The sequence below is a fragment of the Gobius niger genome, assembly GCF_951799975.1.
Source record: "Gobius niger genome assembly, chromosome: 7".
Classification (NCBI taxonomy): domain Eukaryota; kingdom Metazoa; phylum Chordata; class Actinopteri; order Gobiiformes; family Gobiidae; genus Gobius; species Gobius niger.
In genome coordinates, this window is record NC_136858.1 from 14,025,332 (window position 1) to 14,052,821 (window position 27,490).

The 27,490-nt window shown below is 42.1% G+C and overlaps 1 protein-coding gene across 14 annotated transcripts in view; it reads left to right on the forward strand.

The window, feature by feature from the left end:
• LOC306965446 (calcium-activated potassium channel subunit alpha-1a) overlaps positions 1-27,490 on the forward strand; it is a gene marked incomplete at its 3' end in the record, with an annotated part of 143,428 nt that overhangs the window by 23,633 nt on the left and 92,305 nt on the right. The window lies entirely within an intron of this gene.

The window sequence follows — 27,490 nt, forward strand, 5'->3', positions numbered from 1 at the left end:
GGCTCTGTTTTATGGCCCGGACAGGTTATTATTGCAACAACATCAGCGTCGGCAAGATAGATGGAATGGCTCTGTCTTCCAACGCTGACCCCAGACGCAGCGGCAAAACAAGTGTCACGAAATGTTTTACACTGATAGGAAATGTGTCCTCGTGTGCACTGCAAAGGTTTGGAAAGCAGCCTGTGCTATAGGTAAGATTTGAAGCTAGCTCTATCTATGTGTTTGGAACGGATTAAGCATATATAGTTTTGACAGGTCGGTTGTATAGGCTACCTGTTCCATCAACAAATCATGTGTGACTAAGCTAGATATAAGTCATACAATATACAGTCAAAAGTTTGGACTCAACTTTTGATGGTCCGACTAAACCCAGTCTGTGTGGCATTCATCTGGATCTCATCTAAGGCGCTGTTAACTTGTGATTTCGGAGGCTTGTGAGATGAACAAACTCATCCTCAACAGCAGAGGGATCTCTTGGTCCTTGTTTCCAGGTTTGGTTCCAGGTCCCGTCTGTACTTCGGGGACATGTTCAAAGTTTTAGCAACTTTCCGGACTGCAGTTCTCAAAGCAAAGATGGACCTTTTTTTTCTTCACTTGGCTGATTAGTTCCGGCCATAATATGAATTGTAACAGTACAAAATGTGACATCTGCACAAAACCAGCTCAGGAGGGCAGGAAGTTTTGATTCCTTCAGTTATACAACATGAATAGTCTTAAAATCAGAAAACACTAAATGAGATGGTGTGTCTAAACTTTTGACTGGTAGTTTAGCCGTGTTTCTCAACTGGTACAAGTTTTTAAGGCCGTTTCTCAGGGTCTGTCGATAATTTGTTTCAACAATATTTGATAGTCAGCTGTCTTAAATCAGCAATAAAGGTGCTCAAGTGGTTCAGAACTAATACCACAATGGTATAATATTACATGTATTGTTGTAGTCTACTGTCAATAACGATTTGGTAAGTCTATATACAATTTTAGGAACAAATGTACAAATCGCCATTGCATTGTAGCATGGCAGTTTTTGTTCGTTAGCTCAGTGACTATCCTTATTTCAGGATTTATTTAAAGGGACTATACGAAGCTTGAAAATGTTAAAATTATGTATTTTCCTCCCCCTACATATTCCAGCAATGTCCTAATGTGTAGAATGAGCCTAAACCTGTTCACCACAACTGCCTCTAAAATCCTGCACTGTCACTCAAAAAGTTGGGGGTCCGAAGTGCCGTCATGCACGAGCTTAATATAGAAGCTGCAGTTACACGTATGACCTGAGGTAGCAGGAGTGAGTATAAAATGGCTAACTTGCATCTAGCCCCTTTAAGGATTCCTTTTTTGTTTTTCAGGCTATTTCCTAAGATGCTAGTAAATGCTAAAGGAAAAACAAAAAGGTAGGTAGGTAGGTTGTAGGTTTTGAAAAAAAATTCTGGGCTAACAAAGTACCACAGGTCATCGTTTGCATCGATTTAGCTTAGCGCTTGTATAAACCCAAAGTCCAAACATGGCTAAAACATGACATGATTTGTAGCGACGGTAATGAATGTATTGGATGCTATAAGATCTGATATCTTCAAGGCTGCTGCGTTGCTTTCCCTAACCAAAAGCAGTCAATATTTTTTCATATGCATAAGTATAGATTTTCCCCTGAGCCATAATCTATCCACACCGCCATAAAAAAAACTCCATAAAAAATGCATCAATGAAACACTTATGAGGCCTGGTTTGTGTATGCGCCTCCGTTACTCAAAAACTCATGTGTTTAGTCTCTGTAGCACCTGTGCTGGGAATCTAAAAGTAACTTATTTTTAGCTGAGGAGAAGCGCAGAGGGAGAGAGGGAGAAGGTGAGGGACAATTGCTTATTCTCTTTCTTTGATGCACAAAGGCTTTTGAAGTCAATGCTGCAGTAATTTGTGGCTAGCTGCACAGACAGACCTGTATTAGCACCTTGCCTTACCTTTTAACACTGTCAGTTTATGCTGCCTTGGTATGGAAAAAAGAAAGGAGAAAAAGGCAACAAATACCCATTCAAAAAACATTTTTAATAGCAGAAGTATTTTTTCAGGTGATTTGTGGGCCTACTGAGTTGTTTAATGTTTGATTTTTTGCCGCTTATCCAAAAGGAGGAGCATAAACGTCTGGCCTGTAACCAGAAATAATCTGTCAGGTTGACAAAGCCTTTTGGAAATGGGGCAAAACGTCTTCAATTCCTCATTTCAGAAATATATGTTAGGTCACTGGTTGGAAGTTGGGACAGGCGTCCGTTTCACATCATTGTAAATGAGCCAGAACTGTAGAAATATTTGCATGACAGGGGGATCACAGTCTAAAAGCATCTCAATTTATCATATTGGGTCATGCTGCAAGGTCATACCATCTCTGAAGTACAGTCATGATCGCAACACATTCGCTAATGCTATCGCGGCTAATACTAACGTCCACAGCAAGTTTGTAAATGCACTCACTGACGACTTACCTTTGCAATGCTTCCATGTCTCCTTTAGAGTAGAGTCAGACTCTGGCAGAATCGAGTCAAACAGCTGTAATCGGGAGCAGAACTACGTCCCTTTGTTTATGCATTCTAAGTAGCCATTCTGCTACTATGAAGGCGACATGGAAAGTCTTTCCTTACAATAAGGGTGTTTTAGCCGGTGCCGACCATCCTCAGTTAATGTATTTATAAGCTGCTGTGGACGTTAGCACTAGCCGCCATGTTAGCATTAGCAAATGTGTTGGATTGGCCTTCTTATTTATCATGGAATAATGACTTTACTACAGAGATGGTATGACCATAGAGCATGACCCATTATGATAAATTGGATGCTTTTAGACTGGGATTCCCTTGTCGTGCCAATATTTCTACAGTTCTGGACTGGCTCATTTACACCTGTCCCAAACATGTCCCAACTTCCGGCCGTGAAGTGGCCTGACACATATTTTGTAAATGAGGAATTGGCTATAGGTACAGATGCTGACTGTTTTTTGATAAAAGTATAATACTAAAAAGTTATTGTTTTTTTATGATGAGATGATTACAAGGTGATGATGATCAGCCCATTGCTACAATCCCACATGGTGCGTTTACATGCATGAGTCCCATGTGTTATTCATTAACATGTGCTAAGTAAACAAATCAATAGATATAAAGAGAAACAACTGGACTATTTGCACAAAGAGCTTGGGCTCAGCTCTCCATTAATTGTTAGAAAGATGTGGATAATTTATTCATGTGTATATTTTTAGATAAGGCGATGCATTCTGCTTCACACCTCCTCAAGGTTCTAACTCCCTGAACGAGCCTATGTGCGCGTGTTACATCACCTGGGACTGTCCCCTAATGATCTCATGGAAACTGTGAGGATAGGTAACAAACTGGTGGAGGTGAGGCGTTTTGGGGACACGGAAGCCGCGCGCAAGTCGCATCCCAGGAAACACAAGCCCGGTGGGGGTAAACGGATCTTAAGGCAGGCTTAACAGATGGTCCCAACTCTGCTGACTCCTCCGATGAGCAATTAGGAGGGAAAACATGAGCTGGGTGACAACAGCATATCCGCCGTGAGCAGATTCGACGCAGCATGGGGAGTTCAAGTAATGCAACCTTGGCTTTATCATTTCTGCTACATCGCATAATACTGAGCAGATTTAGTAAGAGAAAGGCAACAATTTCAAGTTGAAAGTCTGGAAACGAGCACAAACTTTCACAAACATTGAATTTTAGGAAGGCAATAAGTCCAATCCCTTGTTTATACTGTAACACTGACAAAACGCTCTTTCCTTGTCCCGCCCTTTTCTCGCCATGTACTCCAAACATACAAGCACTCAAGTGTCCTATCAGTGCCTTCTTTCTCCCTCACATGAAATAATAAAAGCATAAAACACAGTATGACAGATCGGGTCAAAAAATTGCCCCATTGCGGCCCCACTAGACCGTAGAGCCGCTAGCTTCTCTGATCTCCCTTATTACTTTCACTCCAGCTGTAGCTCGGAGCCTCGTCTTTCACGCGGTCTATTCCCATGAGTCGCCCATCGCCGCGGCAACATGTACAGTATTTCCTACATAGTACTCTCTAGGTATACATGTGTAATAGGGCATATCGTAAGCTTTTAAAGTGCGACTCGCGGATGTTGAATATTGATGGATGTTTTGATGCGGCTTTACCGTATCTTGGAATTCTCAATTTCGCTACAGTCACAACTCAAGACAGAGAGAAGCAGCCGACTTGGGATTTCAGGCAGAAAGACGCATTGTGTGGGATATTAAAGCAATAAAATTCAACATCTCCAGAGGGATTTGATCGCAGCACATCAATGGTGGTTACATGCTATAAGGAGAGGATTGCAAAAGATCTCACTGCTTGTACACGGCCAAGGGTTTGGTCGGTATGGTAGCGTTCAGTTACTTTTACTCATATACTTTGTCTTGAGCAACAATTTGATGAACTTGTTCTGTTAATGTAATTTTTTTATGTAACAATACTAAGTAAAACGTTATGCCTGATCATTTTAGTTTATTCTTTCAACATTCTTTCGAAACTGGTGTCATAAATTTGACTTCATCACGCAAGAGAAACTTTTTTGCTTTCTTTCTAGCTTTTAATCTCTTAGCCCTGAGCTTTACCCAAATCTAAAAGCTTACAAGAAAAGCATCAAAAAAGCAACAAAAACCCAACAAAAACGTGAAAAAGAAACAACAAAAAAGAGATGAAAATACAAAAAATTCAAGAAAGGCAACAAGAAAGACACATAAAAGTGACAAAAACATCACGACAACAACAAAGCATTAAACAAAAAAAACGATGAAAAAGCCACAGAAAGTCACCAAAAAATGTGACAAAAACACGCCAAGAAGCCACAAAAAATGTAATGAAAAAGCAACAATAAAAAAAACAAAGACAAAAATGTGACAAAAAGTCACTTTTGTAGGTCTTACCTTTTAAATTAGGCATTACACTGTTGCTCTCAAGTCGAGAAGAAATTAGATTTGGGTAAAGCCAAACTGGAGAATATGCACTCGGTTAAGGCGGGGGAAAAGGGGTTAACCATGTTTATTATTGCCTTGTTCTCTCATCAGAAACATTACATAACTTAAAGCGACTATATGGAGTTTAAAAATGGTAAAATGATGTATTTTCCTCCCCCTACATGTTCCAGCCATGTCCTAGTGTGTAGAATGAGCTCAGACCTGTTCACCACAACTGCCTGTAAAATCCTGCACTGTCACACAAAAAGGTGTTAATTCGGGTCCGAAGTGCCGTCATGCACAAGCTTAATATAGAAGCTGCAGTTACGCATAAGACCTGAGGTGGCAGTAGTGAGCATAAAATGACCAACTTGTTCCCTTTAAACTTGGATGTTTCTTCTTTTACACCTGAACCTCTTCGATCTGTATTCTCTTGATTTTGTTGTGTCATATTTTTAAAGTCCATAAACACCACTTGTCCTGAGTCATTCTGCAAACTGGAATCATTATGTTACCATTGATTTGTTAGCTAGCCATTAGCTAAAAATTAAAGCTTATGCATTTTGTTTAAGACAGACCCACTAGGAAGGGCGCACAATTATGCATATGCCCACTTTAAAGTAACGTTGCTCTTGCTTGACAGTGATCGCCTTTGTCAGTAATTTCTAGACCGATTTTTGCGTTCCATTCCAAACCATTCCCCTTTTGTGATAGTAAATTCTGGCAACCTCAGCTGCCAATATTTTATCTTAATTTCTTATAGACGTTTTCCCACTAATGCATTTCTTAAAATAATATCACTGGCTCGATCTTTAAAAATTGGCAAAGCGTTAATGTCAAACTTTCTTAACCCACTGCTTTGTCCAAATATGGCAGCGTGGTTCGTGATCACTGCGTCATTGCGCCCGTGTTGATCTCACACAGCGACCTCTGGGAACCTTGGTCTACCATTTTCCAGGTCTATAACTTGGATGATTCATTTGGTCTCTGTGAATCATGTTTCGCTTATGCAAATACAGCATACTGCTTTCAGTGACGCACTCGATGGCCTTCTGTAATTGGCAGAAGCAATAACTTACATTTATTCGGAGGGGAACAGCTCTGGCCTTTGTAACACTCAAATGCTTGTCATAGCTCCTAGCGCCAAATGAAAGCTTTAAGTATGCTTTTGATTTGAACATATTTGTCTAGTAAGAATTAATTATCATCACGGAATGAAAGCAAAGAGAAAATACTTTTTTAAAGTCCCAACATGAGAGAAATAATCTACTTATTACTGTATCTTCCTACATCTTTGCCCTGGCTCCACTGGAATACGCACATTGAAATAAATTATTATCAGGAGTTCAAATATCTCAGGTCTTGTTCACGAGTGAGGGACGGATGAAGCGTGAGATCGACAGACGGATCGGTGCGGCGTCAGCAGTGATACAGAAGTCTGGATGGATATTTATTGTAGCCTATCCCTTTAGCCTTCAGTCCCTGGCCAATTGATCAACAATTCACTCCAAAATTTATTCATTGTTTTCAGTGTGTCAGAAATCACCTCCACAAAGCTTCCATGACCAGTTTCACTGTAGCCTCAAAGTTACTGTAACTCAAGTTCTATGAATGGGAATTTGTGTTGCTAGCATGTTTTGTGTGTGAATCTGTAACGTGAGGTGAAAGCTAGTTATGGGGCAGTGTTTCTCAAGCTGTGTAAGAGTCCAGAAACGAAGAATAGAACTCAGCCAGGGGTGTCCAAACCTTTATCACAGAAGACTGCATATTGACATTTTCACAGATCAGTTGTCAATGCAGTGAAACATTCAAATGGGTGCATCTAAGAGAGGTTTTAACTGTGTCTCACATCTTTATTTCGACTTGGAAGCTTAATGCAGCTCCGTCCCACAGAATAATATTAGTTTATGACGCTATAATCGTGTAGAATTATTAAGTTTGCGGTAAAAAGTAACATCACTGACAAAAGATGGTCTGAGGGCTGCAATTGCAAATTGCTGCAAATTAAAGCATCAACTTATCTGTCAAATGGCTTGCGGCTGAGAAAAAATTAAAAGCAAAATTTCACTTTCTGACTGGTTCTAGTTGTGAACTTCATTGATCAAATTGCTTGGTCCAATAAATGAAAAGTGTGGAAAAGAGCTGCTAGCGTCAGCCTATTTAGCATGCTGCCAGCCCTCTATTTACAAGGCTTTGCTAAGTGCCGAGAACGCTAAGGTCATTTGTGACAGGTTGAGACGTCTACTGAACCAGACAGCTGCGTGTATAGTCCTGAGAGCTCGCGGTGCAAGGATGCATAGAGATGCTAGCGTTCAAGTCTCCACGCAAGACCTGCTAACCAATCCGGAATGCTAATCCGGCCTCTCCTCGTCTATCCCATCCCTATATCATGTGTCACCTTGCTGCTAGCGAGCGCTCTACCTTATCGGGATGCGGCGCTATGTTGTCAGGGAGCGAAAGTGGGCTTTGACGCGGTTGATAAACTTCTCATTAACCTTCAGGAAATGAAACGAAACCTTCATTTAATTAGATAAAGATCGTGTCACTGCTGCGCCTCCTGTGAGATGAAACGGAGTCCTGTTCTCTCCTCCTGGGGGGGACCGGGCTCAAACAAAGGTGGTTAAGTAACCAAAGTAGACATGGCTATATAATACTGTAATACTTATTGCTCGGTGCCAAGCCTGAAAATATTTAGATTGGGGGCATGAGGTGTAACTTAAAAATAAATAGTAGTTCGAGTGTTGGATGTTTTGCCTCTCAACAACAAACAGCGCTAATATGAGGGTTTCACTTGTGCAAGAGCTACTCTTAGCTTGTTCAAAGAAACGCATACACACACACAGCTACCATAGCTACATTCTAAAAACGTTAGAAAGAAAGAAAAAGAAAATGAAGCGATCGTAGAAATAAAAAGCAGCGTTCAATTTTAATATATGGGGACAGTTAGCAAGTTGGCCAGTCTGTGATACTTTTCACTTTTCATTAGCCTGATCAATTTACTTTTCCTATAGACGTTAGCGGTTAGCCATCAAACATCGCATATTATGAACGATCCAGATGTTACCTACCCTTCGACCACATTTAGGTGAGGTCAGATCCTTTGAATGTGAGTATAGAGATAAGAATGAACATATAAGAGTCGCCACTGAGCTAAATACTAAATCATATTCAGCTAAGTTTCTGCTTTTTGTGAGGTCGTATACACATTCGGTGCCATTAAACATCATCTTATATATTAATGGTAAAGAAACCACAGAAATGAAATGCGTTGAAACAGACATAACACCTCGCCATGCTTTAAAATAGGGCCTGACTTCGCCATTCATTATTTCGGGGAAAGAACGCTCCATTCAAACAGATCCAGTAATCCGTTGGCTAACAAAAAGTACGCATTTGTAGGGACAGGTTCAGATAGCTAATGCCGCTTCTGTGATGTCTATGGAAGAGGACCCTCAACCGCTACAATACATGAGCACTTTTATATGGGTAGTTTTTTTTAGTGTGTGAACAAGCTGAGAGTAGTTCTTGAAAACAAAGATGGCGGCACTTGCACATGTCAAACCTAGAGCTTTTATTGAAGGTTTAAATGCCTTCTAACCAAAACTAAGACCACGAGTGCCGCCGACCTGCTTTGTTTTATTATTAAAATAAATGTGTGTATGGAAGACACTTGATGAGGGAGGACTGCGCTCGATCGATGTCATTTCCTGAGCCACAATGGGTTTGTAAAAGCAATCCCTTCAGATTCAACAATTGGGCGTAGTGCCTCTTCACCCGAGTGAACTTGGCCTCCGCCCTCGATTTTAAATTTTATCATAATCAAATCTGTAACATGAACCCAACCTAATGGAAAAGGAAACTTCGGATCCAATTCTGAATTTGGCAGCGCCCGATCCGTACTTCGACACCGCTGCCAAATGCTATATGACACTTTTTGCTGAATTCTGCAATACGCGCAACAAAAACTAATTACCTTGTGGGCGCTGTGATAGGAATGGCATCGAGGTGATAAAGTTTTGATGATATTAGCCTTGACAGAGGAGATTTATGCCATGATTAAAGCTACATAATGGTATTGTGGCCGCAGACAACAGCGGAGCGACCTGAATGCATAAGAAGCAGGGAAGCAGATGGAGACGATGACACGAGGGGCAGCTTTTTAGTATTCATGTGCTGAACTTTTCTCCTAATTCAACACTGTACATCAAACTGTCACTTCCTATTGGCCTAATGAGAAATGGAGCTAGTTTAGTGAAGGCCACGCAATCCTCACGTGACGCACACGGAATGTAAATGCACAGAGATTTCTGGGGACGATTTGTACGAATGAGGTTTGGATGCTGAAAGATGAGAAGAAGCTGTGTGTCCATACCACTCTTTGAGATCTAATGGTATCGGAGACATTGCAGGGACGTCACAGAGACGTTTCACAGGTTGAGGACAACAAATAGTGTTCGCAACACAACTGCTTGAGACCACAGAGACCTCTTGGAAACCATGCAGAGACCTTTTTCAAGTCTCCGCTGAAATTGAACCTGTTCGTTTTTTAACCAAGACTATCTGAAGATTCGCCTTATCTCCAGGGGACGTCTTCTAGACTTGTATTGTGCTTTAGGAAGCAATGGATGGATGGATGGATGGATGGATGGATGGATGGATGGATGGATGGATGGATGGATAATGGATGGATAGATAGATAGATAGATAGATAGATAGATAGATAGATAGATAGATAGATAGATAGATAGATAGATAGATAGATAGATAGATAGATAGATAGATAGATAGATAGATAGATAGATAGATAGATAGATAGATAGATAGATAGATAGATAGAACGGACGGACGGACGGACGGACAAACGTAGATGTTGAAAGCTCTCCCGTTGTTCTACACATACATGTCATCACGACGCTCGAATAGATTAAACCATGGCACATTTTAAATTTCTTCTCATCAGCTCGAGCAATCCGTTTGATTTCCTGACAGAGCGAAAGGACTCCCTGTGTAGTGCGGGCTTTTTATAGAAGCTCAGCATACGAGCAGCAGGGGGGCATTATCTGTCAGATGGAAGAGCCTGCTGTACTTCGTAATGGTGTTTTTAAAGCATTATGCACACGGACACACCTCACTGATTCTAATTGGATGGAGATTGCATTGTGATCTGACTGCGAGGTGCGCGCATGCCTATGCAATCACAGAAAACGATCTTAGTGGTTAACATAATGGGAAGATGCATTATGTGATAGCCATTTATTACATCTGTGAAGACTGCTTGTTTTGAATTTGAACAGGCCTTTAGCAAGCAGTCCAAATGCACTTCTCTGCGCCTGAATATTGCTTCATACTGCATAGTCACACATATTCTCTGCCCCGTCAACACAAACTCTTGCTTCACTGACAGAACTTGCTTTTGACTGTTTCATGGATTGATTTGATCTGCTTTCTTCCAATTTTATGCAACTGTGAAGCACTTTGAATTCCCTTTTGTATCAATTGTGCTCTTACAAACACGCTTTGCCTTGCTTTCTTCTTTACTATGCCTCTCAACAAGAGACACTTCTTAACTAGTGTGTGTTTTTCAGTAGCAAGGGCAGCTTTAAACTTGGACACCTGACTCTAAATGTCTGCATAAACTTGTGTAATTAGCTCTGGTAGGATCCTTAGCCAGGGGGTGTACTCACTTATTCCTCCCTGTCCTGTGAATGTTTACATGTTATCGCCAGTAAAAACAAGATAAATGTAATAAAGATCAAACCACATTATATGACCAATTTATACAGAAATGTAAGAGATTCCAAAGGCTGCACTCACTTATCCCTCCCTGTCCTGTGAATGTTTACATGTTATCACCAGTAAAAACATGATAAAAGTAATAAAGATCAAACCACATTTTATGCAGAAATGTAAAAAAGATTGTACTTCACTTTTTTCCTCCCTCAGTACTCTAGTGCAATGGTTTGCAATCTTTTTATCCCCAGAAGCCTCTCGTGTTGGAGACAGGCCGGGGGCAGCAGTCCAAAACCGCAGCTCTCCCAAACGCATTTCAACATAAAAATAGTGTCCAATTAGCATTTATATCAAAGAAATAAACTAAAGAGTGTTTTATGCACTTTTTTTTAAAATATGGAATCTTTTTTTTCTTCTTCTACAATTTAGAAATAACTATCTCCATTTTTCTTCTCTTTGTAACCATGGGTACAGGGCCTTTAATATGTTTGCGAGTGGGTTCCTTCCAGCACTCTGGTTTCCCCCACCAATCCAAAACATGCACAATAGTCTAAAACCAAGACTAGTTCATTTTCAGGAGGGGTTGGAAAATGCTTGGTCATGCTCACAGACCAAAGATCGCCTTTGACTTTCCCCAACTTTGCCCGAGTTCGCGTGTCCTTTCAGCCGTCAGATTGTGAATTATTTGCGTTATTTCCTTTGTGATTTCAGCACCCGCTCATGCGTCAAAGCGCTCACCCTGACACTTTAGACAGCCCCGGGGCGAGGACGGGACGTTGACCTTACTTGTAATATTTAGCAGCCGCACTTTATCGGTACCTATTGTGTCACTTTACCAATCCCTGTCGTTAAATTTTCATTCCCTGGCTTGCATGGCACTGAGTAAGCCCGCCTGTAATAAAAAAAATATCTTTACTAAAAATAGTGATGCCCCTTAGCTGTAGCGCGCCGCGTATTTACGGACATTATGTTAACTGAGTGCAGTGGCAGCAGCTTTTTATGGAAGACGATTCATATTCTGGGCCAGGTTTTCCTTTTTTTCCCCCCCTTTCAAAAGCTGAGTGATTTTCCCGGGAGCTCTTTGCAGCCTTTTACTGACAAAATTATGCACTTGCCGTCATCATGTTTAATACATGCGCTTTTATTTAAGATTTCAGGAAACAGTCCCATCTTCGCCTAAAATGTCTTCATTCATGGCTAAAGATAATCTAATAGCATTTTAGGGGCACATCATGCAAAATCTTTGCGCTTTTAATCATGTAATCACGACGTTCACACATCTATGGTACCATTTTGCTTCATTCATGCAGTTTTGAGTAATCTTTGTGAGTCATGTTTAGACTGAATTATACAGAATGTTTCAGAATAGCTCAAACTGCTTTCATCGTGGCACTGTTGATTTGTTAGCGCGTCGTTAGCTGAAAATGAAAGCTAGTGTGTGTTTTTCTTTTTATACCATGGTTAATTCCTCCTGCTGCATTTGAAAGGATATTGGACGATATTGAAATGTAACTTGCGATATGCAATACGGCGGTGCGATATTATTGCGATATTTTACCAAATCATTTCAGCACGATATATTCCATTGAAATAGAAGTTTTTCAGCGAGCAGAAGTAATCAAAAAACACAAAATCAGGATCAAAACGAGGGTGAAAATTGTCTAATGTTTTAGGAATTGTTTTAGTCAAGTGTTTATATTGCATCACCTAATATTGCGATATGATATTTTTTTGTGATATATTGTGCAGCCTTGATATAAATAAATAAAAGTGATGAAACGTGATGTGCAGTATCAATGCTGAGGTGCCCGAGAGCAGGTTTTTAAGCCTCTAAATGCAAGGATCGACACAATTTTAAACAGAACTACAAGATTAACTCTCAAATATAAATTACAATTGTATTATTATTTGTATTAAATGAAAAAAATAAAATAAAAGTAAATGTCAAAAATGGTCATATCAACTTACAAATGCCATGTACCCATGCACCAACATCACCCATCATTCTATTTTGTCTTATTCTGGACCTAATTTGCCAGTTCTGGTGAACCTTTGTCTCCAAAGCACCAGTACAGACCGGCGGCTGATGGCTGGAGAGTAGATCGTCCGCTTGAGCAGCGTAATTTCCCCAGTGTGGTTCTCTGCAGCCTCACATGCACACGCTGTCATCTCCCACGTCCCTGGCATCTTCCCAGCAGGGAGTCCGCGCTCCCTCCCTCTCCCCTCGGTCTCTCAGGGCGGACGCTCGCGCACGGATTCACGCTACTGTACGCTCACACGCACACGGCGGCATTTAAGCAGTGGCTTTGTGCCTTAGAGGACATGTTCTAATATGCTCCATCCCTTCCCTCCATCCTGCTTCTTTCCTCTGTCGCTGTTTTGTGTGGCTCGCGTTTCTTTTACAGAAGATTAATCCTTTCGTATCAATCTAATACCAATAGAGCTAGTCTCACAAGCATTTCTGCACAGGAGGCTTCATGAAAAAAACAAGCAAGCAGTTTATGTGATTTGACAAAAAGACCAAAACAAGGCAAAAACTGAGCTAAATTTGGAAAACTGTATCTCGTAACCAATGTTCTCATATTGTTAAAGGGGTATTATGCAAAATTGCCCATTTAGAAATTTGTTAAAATTTCAAAAACATACCTGGAGTTGTGCATCTTTGAGTAATCTTTGAATCTTCACCAGTGGATATTCTTAGCACTGCACTTTCCTTGCTAAGCTTAATCCTTTCACAGCAAAGGGGAGCAAGAGGACAGGGGCTTAAATAGCCAGGAAGTGAAACTACTGGACATTTAGTTTCAGCTGTTTTAGATCAAAATCATATTTCCTATTTTTGGTGATAAGGTGTAACCCTATCTAACCATTTCCAAGCCTGAGAAATCGATATATATATCAGTAGTTTTATATACGAGGATACCATTTCAAAGGGATGATTTGACGTTCCCATCATACAGTATATCACCTAAATAATTGTAGCCTTTGCGATGTACTAACTGCATCCTTCCATCTCTGGATCGCTCTCGACTTCCTTTATATCCCTTTTTCCTGCAGTTGTGCGAGGCCATTAGGCGTTACCGTGGACTCCCAAGGTCGAGGCAGCCGGGGTGGTCTCCAGAGAGAGCTGCCATTAGCTGCAGTGTGTAGCTGATGCAGGTGCTGTGTGAGGTGCCCTTGTAGGATGAAGCAGACATCTTTTGTAGGTGGAGGTTGAACATATCTCACGACATGTAGACCCTGGAGATAGTATACTGTATATGCGCCCGGGCAACAAATGCACTACTTACAACGTGTTTGTGTGAGAGCAGGAGTTAAATATACTATCAAAATCTATCTATCCAGTCTGTCATGGTACTCTCAGGCAAGAAATGTCACACACTAAGCTCACTCTATTGGATCTATTGATGGTTAAATCGGGGTATCAAAATGGTAAATGCACAGTTTTTAACCATATTCCAGTGGTTCTAGCAATGCATAGCTTTTTTCTTAACCTATATTTCATGCGTCTTGTCCAAAGCCATTGTGAAGAGTTAGTTCAAATAGTCGGCATAGAAGTGAAGCAACTAGCGCTTCCTGCCTCACAGCAAGAAGTTCGTGTGTTCAATCCAGGACTGGGTGTAGCCAGTGGCGTAGCAAGGGTACCAAGGGGCCCCAGGCAAGAATGTAAGAGAATAAGGGGCCCTCTGGTGGCCGTTGAGTGTACTGCGCACTGGGAGAGAGGACGTCATTTGGGCAGGAGCGGGTCACCTGACAACTCCCATAATGCAGTTCTCTGCATAAGTTTTCCTCAGAACAGAAGGCTGAGGTTCTTTAAGTAATGAAGAGTGTTACAATAAACTGGTGTCACTATTAGAAACATAATCTGGTGGAGCCATGAGTGAAAAAGGTCTGTCCACTGCTCATTATAAGTTAACATTAGGGAACCATGACTATGATCACTAAAGCAGCAGCAGGATGGGGATGAACAGCGCCACGGAACATTGGTGGAGAGATGATGTGACTGCATCACCAAAATCATTAGGAAGACTGTGTATACAGTGGGGGAAACAAGTATTTGGCCAAAATCCAATAGAAAATCTATGGGACACTGACCAAATACTTTTTTTCCCCACTGTATCAAGTGTTTACTGCAGGCTTCTGAATAACGGGTACATGGGGGCCCTTGACTGTTGGGGGCCCCAGGCAGCTGCCTGCCTTGCCTCATGGCAAGCTACACCTCTTGGTGTAGCCTTTCTGTTTTCACGTTTTCTCCAGGTAATCCAGTTTCCCCTACCATCAGAAACATGTACAGAAAAGACTTGGAAAAAATAGCCAATTGTGATTTTATTTATTTAAATTTTCAAATCTGGACTCGTCTTGTCTTCTTGTCAAGATGTTAGACTGGTCATAAAAACAAGCCTCTTTCGACCATCCCTAAGTAGAGTGATCAGAAGTATCCTAACCCCACTTACTCCACTTCTTGTTCACTAATTATGATCTTTGTTCTGGACTGGGAGAGAGGTAAATTGCAGCTTTCCGCTCATTACTTTGCACTGCTGTACTTTCTATCCTTTATGACATATTCCCCTCTCCTTCCCACCAATCAACATGAACCTGCACCAAGTTTGCTGTGAGATTCTGCGGCCCGGTTGCCCTGCTCCCCCTCCCCGTTCCCCTCGTCCTGACAGTCGCTCATTTTCCCTGCTGTCACTGTGTCAGACCTGAGCCACTTTCCCTCCATTACGGCTCCTCCCCGAATCCTCGGCCCGTCAATCACTCTCCCTACAGCCTCTCATCTCCAATACGGGCGCATCCATCTCTCGAGGGGCCATCGGGGTTAAATAGAGCCCATTCCAGCGGTGCGCAGCGTTTTTGATTTGTGATTGCTTTTTCTGCGGCAAAATACGAAATCGCAAAGGCCGGGGCGGTTTATTTACAACGCTGTCAGGCCTGATGTATGGCCTCTGATGAGGGGTGATTGATAATGAAATAATGCTGCAGCCAGAGAAAAATGGGCTATTGGCGTTTCGATATTTTTTGGGGTAAAACGGCTGTTTGTGGTCTGTCAGGGATATTGGCCAAACCTTTCATAACATGGAAGAAAGAGGCCATTTTCAAGAGATCTCATAATTGTGCCTTATAAAACCTACTTTTGGGCACTGCAGCGTAGATATTTCACATTTAATAATGTAACCAACTGTATATAGGAAATCTTTTTGCAATTTACGGCTTGGTTTTTCAACAGGTTCAAGCATGAAATGTATAAAGCGTTTGCAAATTGGAGCAAACTGTACTGTTCCCACACTGTCCTTGTCATAACCTCGACCCCATGCGGCGACTTATTCATTTGTGCAGCCTCACGCGGCCAGTGCCTTCCTCCGGACTCGCTCTAACGTGTGACTCAGCGTGTACAGTATTAGAGGGGCCCATCCATGCTGCGGTACTGGGCTGGGATTCTGGCTCGTCACGGCTCCTCGCTCTGCACCTGTTCGGCCCACTCTGCCAGAACTCATTTGAAACACAGCCAGGGCTATGAAAGTGCTACATCTCGCAGCATGTTTGTGTTTGTATGCACACACATGGAAATTAGGCACCCGCCCAGCAGCATCGCCCACAGATTCTCCCAGCGTTAGGTGGTTAGTGCTCATTGGAGTGAGGAGCACACAGCTACTTAGAAAGTCTTGTGTTTTGCTCCTTTTGGAATGGAGTACTATTATGTTAGTGAAAGTTGCAGTGGAAAAATCTGCAGGTCAGTGGTTCAGTGGTTTGCTATCATTCACATTGTCTGAGATTAAATATTGCTTAAAGTGAGGAGAGCTCAAAAACAGGAGTATCATACTTTGTCATTTTGGTCACAGTGTGTACTGGCACAGTGTGGTCTCTACCTCTGCTAGTTATCTAACAGAAAAACACCACCACCACCGGCCCTTGGCAGCACATGATTATTTCCCCCGGAGTACTGTGGTTTGAACCCAGAAATCTTGCATGTTTTCTCCCTGTCAAACACCAAATAGGTCTTTCTTGTTTCCAGTGACTTAGACCGGAGTGAGGAGGGAGGCCGCGCTCTGACAATTCTGATTCTTGAGTTTTGTGTACAATACATGACACTGTGCAATACAACTTTGAACACAGTGATCATCAGTCTGATCCAAATGGGCTAAGGATTTTAATATAAATCAGTTTCTCTGTGAAGCACTGCATTCACTAAACGGAAAACGTCTTTCCATTCGAGATGATTTGATTTTCAACACTGGCAAAAATATTAAAGTTTTCAATTATTTCTTGTCGTGCTTTTTACAACTTCTTGCTTTCTTTTCTTTTCTTTGTTTTTGGAGGAGGGAGGACTTTTCAGTCGCACCAATCTTTCAACTATTCGTTCAAATAGAAATATTCCCCATTACTCACTTCAGCTTTTATTATGTCAGATCTGAAGTCCTATTTGCCATTACCCAGCTCTCTCCGCAGCCCGCCTGGCTGTCTTTGATGTGGGCGGACTGCAGAGTGGCTGATAGAGATCTTGTTTTTGAAGGACAGGTCAGTGCCTTTTCAACACAATCCCCTTTTCACTGCTCAGTACCTCAGAGGCCTTGCACTGCCTCACAAAAGCTCTGGGCTGTGGGCGGAAAAAGAAGACCTAGAAAGCACTGAAAAGACTTTTGTGTGGTACCTCGTTCAGCGTTTTGGTCATTAAAATAGCGTTAAAGGCCCTGTTCAACCTTCTTTTTTTAACCATGCAATGACGCTCCCTCATCGTACAAGGAGCTATGTTTTTGTTCGGTCAATCATGTTCGAATAACCTTGCATACTGTGTCTGTCAGTCCATCATATTAGCACAATTTAGGCTTCAAAGAAACTGTTCTATACTTAGACACTCAGACATAGGTGACACAGTTTGCTTTACAGGTTACTCATTGCATTCATAGAACCAGGGTTATGGTAACTTACAGGCTACACAGAGATGTCTTACTTTGTCCTCACAAAGTCTTGGGACAATCACAGCTGCTTTGAGTGATTTAAATTTTGATATATCCTCAACCCAAGTCTCTCTGGCTTCTGTGCGTGAAGTTTGAAGTCTGAAGGAGCTACTAAAGTGGAGGTATTGTTGCAAGAGTGGAAAGAAAACCTCATTTTGAGAAAACGGGTCCTAGAGTTGTTTGTAATTACTGTGCACATGCTTAAGCCCTTGCTTTAGCCGTGGCTGTCTCCCAAAAAGGAAATGACCATATTTGGATTACAGCATCATCTCTGTCGTCTTTTGTGCTACACATAGATGCCAAACAGGTCAATATTTGTGAATGAATAAGTGTGTGAAAGATGAGATGGCGCCACATTGTTGTTGTTCATTCTGGGAAATCTCATCTTTCTAGCGGACAAAATGTCAAAAATGAAGCATCGCGAAGGGTGAGTTTTGTCTTTTTTTGCACTTTAACATGAAAACTAGCTTAAAATGTCAACATTGACGTTTCCCCCAATCTTGTCTCCCCTTAAAACACTGAGCTTCATGACTTTCTCGATATGGTATGACGTTTGCTGGAGTGCATAAGAGGGAGCCAGACTAAATGTGCCGGATTACTAATACACGAGCGAATAAAGCTAAGCACCAGGTATGTGTTTGATGTAGATGTTACATTAAAACATGGTTAGAATCCTGGAAATAATGAAGAAAAGAAAGCGAAGTACAGTAAGCCAGTATTATATTGGCCTTTTAATAAAGCTAGCATAGTGAGCAGCTCGCACGAACACGAGACACCTTGTTTTTACCCATTAATAATTTGCATGTTGGGTAGATGAATCAAATTGGCACAGCTCCCAGGCAGCGAAACCTGTTTAATAAATGCGTTCGGCTTGCCTTTGTTTTTTCAGCAAAGATGGAGATTTTTCTTTTTTTTTTTTTTTGGATGGATTTATCAGGGGATGGAAATTGTAAAGTGAGTGGCAATTTTGTATTCATGACCTTGAAAAGTCAACAAAGGCTTAGCGCTTGATTATCTCCGGGCCCGGCTAAAAATCCAAATTCTGTTTCAGCGCGGAAAGTTAAATGAGTTTTGTTGTTGGGATTTGAGTTGGATCGCGGAGTGGAACGAAATGGGAAAGCTGTTCATGCAAAATGGATGGACATAAGTTCGTTGGACCAAAAGTTGTCGGATGTTTCTGTGCTTAATGTTGCATCGGAAAGACACCGACGTTCCAGAATACCTCAATGTCTGAAATGAATGCACTTTTCTGAAAATTGAAGTGGCCTTTCAGGTTGAGGGAGGGTGAATTCAATCCAATCCATGAATGCGAATGACTGACGAGTTGCATGGCTTGTCTGAAAGAGTACTCCAGGATCCAGAACGCTGGGAAAGACTAAACATATGCGCTGTCAACGAGTACATTTTGATATGCCTATTTTTATATTTTCCTTGCCTGTTTATACAGCCTGAGGAGTAGCCTACTGTTCTCGTCTGCCTGGCGGATCATACCTGTGTGGCTCCCTGTGCCTTTTGCCCCTCTGTCATTTGAGAAGCAGTGAAAGGGGAGCTCACATTATCCGCCGATGTATGGATGTACGCCATTAAAGTTTAACGCCGCGCTCGATTGTTGAAATTCCCTGACTGACGTGTCGGTCTGTTCGACATGTGTGGTGACATGTGATTCTCTCATTTCCCCTGGACACACGACTGGGCCTGTTTTTCACTAAAAGGCGGACCATGGAGAGAAAAAAAGAAATAAAGATGCAGACAAAATGGATCATAAGAATTCTTCTAAGACATCTTTATTTGTAGACTGTTTGTCTAAGTTGGAAAAAAGGAAGTAAATGTTCCGTTCCCAATCCTGAAACCACCTAGACACAGACTGGACATGCAAACTCCGCCCAGAAAACGACCGGGAATTGAGCTGGAGTTGTTTTATTGGCCTGTAAATGTACCTATACATAATTAGTGTTCAGCGATAACCGATAAAACTCAAACTGGGTCGGTGAAGAATGCAGCTCCAGTGAGTTGGCAATAATTAAATGAGCCAATGATTAGTTTGGGATTGTGTCGTCAAAAAACTTGAAGATTTCTGGAATTCATGGTACTTTCCAGAATAATAAACTATGAAGGAGATTTTGAAATACTGTACATAAAACACTTTTCACAATATCGTTCTTAAGAGCATCCATCTTAAGCTCCATAAGAATCCTGGTCCAGGAGCTAATGATTTCTTTGGTAACGCCAAGCACTACATGGATTGTCTCCAAGGTCAAAACATCAAGCCAAAGACCATAAGGCAAAGATGTTCAATCCATTTTTGGATGAGAAAACGGAAAGTTTTCTTGAGTCCTCGGAGGAGTTTGAAGCCTTGTCCATCTGCTTAATGCTACTTACGCCCCTGCACACTATATAGACTCACATCTTCAATAGGCTGCATATGGACAGGATTAAAAGCCCGTTTTTGCTCTATAGAGAACATAGCTTTGGCTTGATCATTGCTTGGCGTCAGACCTAGCAAAAATCCGCTGGCCACGGCTGCAGTGTCTCCGTGCGTTTTGCCACTTCAGCGCGCCAGCACGGATTAATGGACGCGCTTATCCTAATGCCACACCGTCCTTACAGGCATTGTTGTCCTTCCCTTTAAAGGATTCCCGCTCGTGTAATCTTGGGGAACCCGTGCTTCTTAGAAAGTGCTATTTTCAGCCTTTGAGAGGATGGGGGGGGGGGAAGAAACAACGAAAAATTGTGCCAGCGTGTCCTGACTGCATTTGCCAAAAGGGAACGTGTGTGTGTTTGAAGTGGACCACTCGAGGCTGCGTAACAAAAAGATGTAAATGAGAGCGCAGCGGGGTTTCTGCATTAGCTCCAGGTCTTGAATGTTATTAATAGCTCACAGCGCAGGTTGAGCTTCATTAAAATGATGAAAAATTGCTTAAATTCCAAGTTTTGTGAAGAGTTGCTGATAGGAGTGTTAGTGCTGTAATAACAAATCACTACCCACTTTTACGAACTGTATTACCACGACCAGATTCGACAGTCCAGTGCTCCAAAGACTGTCACTCAGGGGAAGGCGTGGTGTACCTTGAGATGGGTTTTCCAATTGCCACCATTCATCTCGAAATGTCGATCCAGTCGCAATTATTTGTGTAGTACGATGAAACAAAACTATCATCGTAATTCCCAGCCTTTCATGCCATCTCCCTGACGTCGGTGGAAGTCACGGCTCTCCACAGTAAATCCCCTTTAACAATGTCGCTGTATGCGCTATCTGTTTGAAATTTTGACTCTGATATTTCCCACTTCGTGCCGCGGCGCTCTGCTCCCTGCCCTTCTCCTGACCTTGTTTTGTTTTGCCTGTGTGCGGCTGCCAGTCTGCCAGATCCCGCGCTGCATCCAAATCACCTCCGCTTGTTTTCGTATACTGAGGTCCCGCGTTCATCTTTTAGGAGATTCAATATGTCTTTGCATAAAACAATCATTATATGTTGTGATGTATGGAGAGAAACCCATGAATAAGACATAGAGCCTAAGCTAATATATTAATAATAGACTTTCACAGAGACGTATTTGATCAATTTGAAACGCATTGCCGTGTGATACTATATTGAGATGCGACAGGGTAAACCTGCTCTATCGCTCAAACTGGGGAGAGGTTTCAAAAGGCAGTATTGCTTGTGTTTGGGATAGACAACGAATGCATTTTAAACTTGTGGCAGAGTGGTTTGTATTTTCACAACAATACCTTTGTTAAATATTACCTTAAAGCTGAATTCACTGATACTTAATTTGACATTTGCTTCATGTGACCCTAAAAGATGCTCTATAGGCTCAATCCTGATCCTGACCATGAATCTAGCTCAAGGTCTGGAGAAGGGCAAGCAGGTGACTGTGCCTGACAGGATGTCCCAGTGGCAATGAAGGATAGGTCAAGTGCAGAAGACGCATTTCCTTATGGAGACAACCTAACATAACATCTGCCTATAATGTCAGTGCTTTTCGTAACACGTGGGTTGCGGCTGTGTTGACTTGGACGGCTAGCCTTAATGCAAAGTGATTATCTTGTACGCTGTCAGGACACATCACCTTTCTGTTTGCTCCTTCCCTCCAAAGGGTGCATCAGAAGAAGCCTTTCGATGTGCATTATCCACCAAAGAGGTCACAGAGGTTCATTCTTGTACTGCACATTGATAGTGTCATTGCTGATTTCCAAACTGGTCCCAATTAAGCTAAACAAGGTGTAAAGGCCTAAAGAATTAATATTAAATTACATCTAAACAAGGAGGTGCCCAAATCAGAAACTAATTAGGGATCGGTTACTCTATCTAAATTAAGTGCTTAGACTAGAATATGGACTGGTTATCAGAGTTATGGACCTCTCCAGGCTTCTAAAACTATTTGGCTCCCTTCTTGCCTAAACGCCCGTCTGTCTCGCACGTGTGTTTATACATGTACCTCCGTGTTATTATGTGTTTACAATTCTGATGGTGTCACACTGGAAGCGCCACCTTTAGCTAGCATGAGGCGCTGGCTGGAACCTGAGACGTGAAGCGCTGGGCTAGCGACAACGTTGGGCTTACACTTCCCAGTCTTCCAAGTATGTCTGCTAAAGTGTGCCTCGGAAAGCATGCGACCGATTTAGCTTAGCGCCTTAAATATAGACGGGGGTACACCTCTGTAAAACTGCACGGCTATTAAGGTGGAAACATAGACATCATCTGCAGCGGCTATGGGATTATGACAGGAGAATGTTCCAGACGCTTTGTTATGTTGCAGCAACACGTTAAAGTTGTATCAAAATGAGTAATAGCAGGGTGTAAGATTTCATTATGACTAGCCAACCTACTGAAGCGGGATAGGGCAACCTGAGAGGAGCCGTTTCACTTTTAGCATGTAATTATTAGCTTAAAGGAACAGGCCACCGTTTTTCCATACTGAGATAGGTTCTTACCTGAGCTTAGACAAGTTGATGCGTACCTGTCTGGTCTTTGTGCGTGCCCGTGGAAGAGCGTGGTAGCATCTAACTTCACCCCCATTTGGAGCTATAGGAAATGCTAACAACATCTTTGGTCGTTTTGCGTGACTGGGTGCACGCACAAAGACCAGACAGGTATGTAGCAACTCGTCTAAGCTCAGGTAAGAACATATCTCAGTATGGAAAAACGGTGGCCTGTTCCTATAAAGCAAATTGCAATGAAAACGTTTCCATATTACGAACATCACACACACCGTACGATCAGTTGGATCATTTTGTTAATGCGAGGTCTGCTAAGCTGCTAGTATATACTTGCTGCATATACCTGAAGGTAATTGCATCCATGCTCTATCCGCATGTCAGGGGCAGGTCAGATCCGGACGCCCTTGGGCATATCGTCTGGCTCCACAAATCGCTTTGAGAACTATAATTACAATCAACAGTTGTGTAAAGACCTATAAAAGTACTTCAATTACACGGAAACATTGTCACTTCCTTACACATTTATATACATATAGGTGGACAAACTTTAGGTGGAGCAAATGGCATAGCATTTTTAACTGTGTAAACCTAAAGCTACGTGCTAAAACAATGTAGCTATGTATTGCTGTAGCCGGGACGCTTGTAGGCTACTTGGGTTGTCTTAAAGGAACAGGGCACCGTTTTTACATACTGAGATATTTTCTTACCTGAGCTTAGACGAGTTGATGCGTACCTGTCTGGTCTTTGTGCGTGCCTGTGGAAGAGCTCGGGGTCGCTTCTAACTTCACCCCATTTGGAGCTGTAGGAACATGCTAGGAGAGGCCAAGTGCTAACAACATCTTTGGTCGTTTTGCCTGACTGAGGGCACGCACAAAGACGAAACAGGTCTAAGCTACGCATCAACTCGTCTAAGCTCAGGCAAGAACATATCTCAGTTTGTAAAATTGGTGGCTTGTTCCTTTAACTTGTTCGGGATCAAATCCGATGAATTGAAAGGTTACCACAGAAGTCCATTTGCTTGGGGGAACTAGCAAACATTGCCCAAAGACGAACGTTAGCTAAAATCAATAGCGTCGAAATACCCCTTTTCCGCCCAGTTCTTTTGACAACACAATCCTGAGCTCTATTGCACTATCACATCCTCTCATGCATACTAGCCCAGGCTGAGATTTGCAGCGCTGGGTTTCTTGTCTCTTGTTTGGAGTCGACAGCTCTCATAGATATTGTTAGCCCTGCGTTAGGAGAGTTAGCGCGGAGGGCACGGGGGTGGTGGGTGTACCAGGTTTCACACTCCAATAACTGGGTCAGGCGGAGATCATGACGTCTCCCCTATCTCCTCGGTCTCCATGTGGGCTGTTCAGCGTTCACTGGTGCAAGCACTGCTCAGTCATACCTCCCCGCCCCTCATGCTAGCGCGCTATGTATCTCTATCTAGGCCTCTCGCTGCTGCTTCATTCTCTATTTAACATTTGATGGCCTGGCTATTTCAGTGACATGGTACAAGAGGATGTAGGGCAGAATGTGATGGAATAATAAAAGAATAATAGGAAGGCAGGGATTTTTTTTAAGCTAATAGCAAGCGCCAGGACAAAAAACACAGGCACAACTGAACTGTGAACTAAACGAGAAATATGCCATTATTTCTGAATCAGGACTAAACCAGAATAAAAACATGGCTGAACCTGGACTACACCGCGATTGAGCGATGACTGAGCCACAACCAGTCACATTAAGTAGACAGCACCGGTTGAGAGATTAAGCCTGAATCCTACAGCTTTGATAGCAAACGCTTAAGCACCACCTCTTCTCATTTTATGTAAAATATTCATATTTAATGGAGGTTATACTGTATTTTCAACGGAATGTCACGATCAGGTGAAAGTTAATTCAATGCACAGCTCAAGTGTAGGCTACCTTGGGAGGGGAGTGGTTGTAAAAGAAAGCTGAAGGACACCTTTCACCTTAAAGTGATAGTGTGATCTTGCCACTCCAGACTTAGCGCATTTAAGTGGGAAGTGCGTTGGGTGGAGAGACACACTCTTTCCTCCAACCAGATCGACTTTGCAGCCGGGAAGGTGGCGAGGGAGAGGGGTTGTGGGAGAGTGGGGGGTACGGCAAAGCGAGGGCCGATTTGCGCCACAACGGGACCGGCTGTGGCTCTTTCTCTCTCGAGACAAGAACAGTGTTTAGCCCACGATGGGTTAATAACGTTTTTAGTTTGACCTGTGAGAGCCCATCATGCGTAAGGAAGAACACAAGGCAGTGCGATGTTAACGAAGAAATGAATGTCAGCAAGATCTGGCCCTATTACTTTAAGGTCAACCGTTCGACTGTTGGTGAAATAAGAGATTTTTTTTATTGTTTCAATCATTATTTTTTCCTTTTCTCACGGGTCAACATTAAGTTAAATGGCCAGTAGAAATGAGTCCCTAGATAACACACATCAAATTGTTTATTGTCTACATCTGAAATAGCCATTAAAATCTCATTAAGAACCTTTTATGTAATTCTCTTTTAATGCATCGTTTCATACAATTTAACTCCAGCATTTGTGAATACACAAAATAAAACCCGGTGTAATAAATTGTAAGGGGTTTTCAGTCTTACCAAACATTTCAGGTAGACTAAGAGTGCAGTGGACACGCAAACACAAACCCCTTTGGTCTTGGAATCCAACCTGGGACCTTCTCGCAGACGCTCCTATCAACATCTCCCATTTTACACCCAAGTGCTTTCAATCAGAGCGTGCATGTTATCACAAACCGCTCATATATTTCCCCATGGACCTTCTATCTTCGCCCGATGTTATCTTCACGCTTTCTTTTCTTTTGCTGCTCCATCAACGTTTCTCTTGCCACACTATCGACTCCCATTGGATATCCATCATCTTCCCTTCAAACGGCAGCCATTATGGGATTGAGATGCGAGAGTTTACTTATTACCTCAGCCACAAAGCTTAGGATCAATGCGTCGGACCGTTGCATGAATGTAATCAAGCTCTCTGCATCAATAATGGACGGCACAATCAGGCGGGATGGAGGTCCGGTATTGTGCGGCCGGTGAATGGGGCGACGGATTGTGAAGGGGGGGACCATTGTGCGCCGATACGCGGCTCAGCTGTCGGGAAGATTATGGTGACAGTGTACAGTAATGACGAGTGTTTGATGACGATAATGGGGGACACGGTCGGCTGCGTGGGCGAATTATGGGGGCAGATGTTTCCCATGGCGTAGGGATATTTAGGAGATGGCGATGGTGAGCGGAGGAGCGCGAGGATAGCGCTGGGTGAGAAGGATGTCTTGTTTGTGAATGTGGGAGCAGAATGCCGATTGTCTGTTTTAAAACCAACATTTGTTTAAACATTTTTTTTTATAATTTCTAACCCTAATGTAGAAGAAGGTGAAGATGGAGAAGGAAGAGTAAGGAAACTATGAAGAAGAGAAATGTGGCATATGGTAATTATGTGGCAAAGAAGAGGAGAAGGAAGTAGAAAATGGAGATGATGACGTGAAAAAAGAGGCAGAAGAAAATAAATAACATAAGTTCAAGAAAGAATAAGAGAAAAAGGAGAGTAAGAAGAGTGATTATTAAACAATCACATTTGTCCTCATGTATGTGATACAGTACTTTTTTGAGTATGGTTTTATTAACTTTTCCCAGAAGTGAGCAATTCAACGAGAACAATAGTGTCAATAGTAGAGGTGGCCAGTAACAAAGTACATTTTGAGTACTGTACTTCAGTAGGGTTTTTGAGAATCTTTACTTGAATAGTATTTTTTGTTGAGAACATACTACTTTTACTCCACTATATTTGAAAGAGAAATATAATTCTTTCAAAAAGGCTCCAAAGTAAAAAGGTCATTTGGCCATAATGTGTCTTGTTTAAAAGCCTTCAAATGCACACTCCAGAGCAGTAGGTGGTGCTGTGCACACGCACTGACAATGTCAGAGACAAAATGGCATTGACAGTGCGTCAAAGAAGATTTGTCTCCGTGGTGTTGCTGTTTGGAGGTGAATTTGGGGGCAATTCCTTTGTAATTTTGAAGCCGTTATTTTACCTACATAAAGTTATTTGTACTTTCTACTTTGAATACTTAAACGTGAATTGTAATTTTTTTATTAATAAAAAAAAGTTGATATTTATGCGTATTTGGGCTGCATGTGGTTTGCATGTTGCCCTTGCTTTCGATCATGGTGGTCTCTAAAACGCTCAAGGATCAATAGTTTTGTATGTTTTCTGGTTAGAGGGTCCGTCAGCAGCGAAAACCTTCCAAACAATGATCCTGGCGCGTCCTAGAGACTATACACACTACACTATACTGTTAGTGGAGTAATACATATTTGACCTGTGGCATCTGTATTTTTACTCGTGTAATGAAATCAAGTACTTTGACCATCATTGATCAACAGTGGTAGAAGCATAATGTAGTAGTTGAAGTACTGATCCTTGTTTTCAGTTTTATCATTCATATGCTGCAGCGATTGTTTGAGAAGTCAAATGCTCAACACTGTTGCATTTGGGTTTGTACCTCTCACCTCACGTCCCCTTGACTCTCCTCTATAGTTACTGAAACATTATATAGACCAGCCGGAGAGCCCTGCAGAGCGCTGTCTGGCACAATGCACACTTCGGCACTTGGTAGTCGACTAGCTAGCACACGTCAACACTTGATAACCGTGCCCCGAACTAAGCACTCGCTCTCAGCACACTCTACACCTTGTCACCGCTAGAGCCCAGGCTGTGGCCTCACTGAATAATATGCCTGCTTGACTTAAACACATTCATTATTTAGCCTTTTTGTTAAATGGCTTCCGCCGTGCAACTTGTATGAGGCAGTTTAATTACAGACACTGTAACTATTGCTTGAATTAATAATCTTGTTTCCATTGTACGCAAGTTTTGTATATCTAAT